Source organism: Cebus imitator, unplaced genomic scaffold (assembly GCF_001604975.1).
Source record: "Cebus imitator isolate Cc_AM_T3 unplaced genomic scaffold, Cebus_imitator-1.0 Scaffold181, whole genome shotgun sequence".
In the NCBI taxonomy this organism is placed as follows: domain Eukaryota; kingdom Metazoa; phylum Chordata; class Mammalia; order Primates; family Cebidae; genus Cebus; species Cebus imitator.
The window spans coordinates 1024066-1024916 of NW_016107496.1; positions in this window are offsets into that span (position 1 = coordinate 1024066).

Below are 851 nucleotides of genomic sequence, written 5' to 3' on the forward strand. Positions count from 1 at the left end.
TCCCAGCTACTCAGGAGGCTGAGGCAGGAGAATCACTTGAGCCTGGGAGGCGGAGGTTGCAGTGAGCCGAGATTGCATCACTGTATTCCAGCCTGGGTGACAAGAGCGAAACTCTGTCTGAAAAAAAAAAAAAAAGCTACTTCCTTAGCTGTAAACATCTTTTGACCATGGATGATGGTTGACAAGCAATGTACCTTGCTAGTTTTAAGACGGAATTAATTTTAAAATTGTGTCATCCTGGATCCCCTATACTTCTTTTTCTCTAACTTTTTTTTTTTTTTTTTCTCTGAAACAGGGTCTTACCCTGTTGCCCAGGCTGGAGTGAGTGTAGCAGTGGGATCTCAACTCACTACAGCTCCACCTCCCGAACTTAAGGGGTCTTCCCATCTCAGCCTCCCAAGTAGCTGGGATTACAGGCATGCACCGCAACACCTGGCTAATTTTTATATCTTTAGTAGAAATGGGGTTTTGCCATGTTGTCCAGGCTGGTCTTAAACTCCTGCCTCAAGTGATTTGCCCGCCTTGGCCTCCCAAAGTGCTAAGATTACAGGCGTAAGCCACCATGCCCGGCCTGCCTCCTCTTTAGCACCTGAAAGGAAAGTATGACTTTTTAAAAAAATCTGTGGTTAACCTACATAGGTCTTTTTCTTTTTTTTTTTTTTTTTTTTTGATTTTTTGAGGCAGAGGCTTGTTCTGTCACCTAGGCTTGAGTGCAGTGGAGCAATCTCGACTCACTGCAACCTCTAACCTCTGCCTCTTGGGTTGAAGTGATTCTCCTGCCTCAGCCTCCCGAGTAACTGGGACAACAGGTGCACTGCACTGCACCCAGTTAATTTTTTATGTTTTTAGTA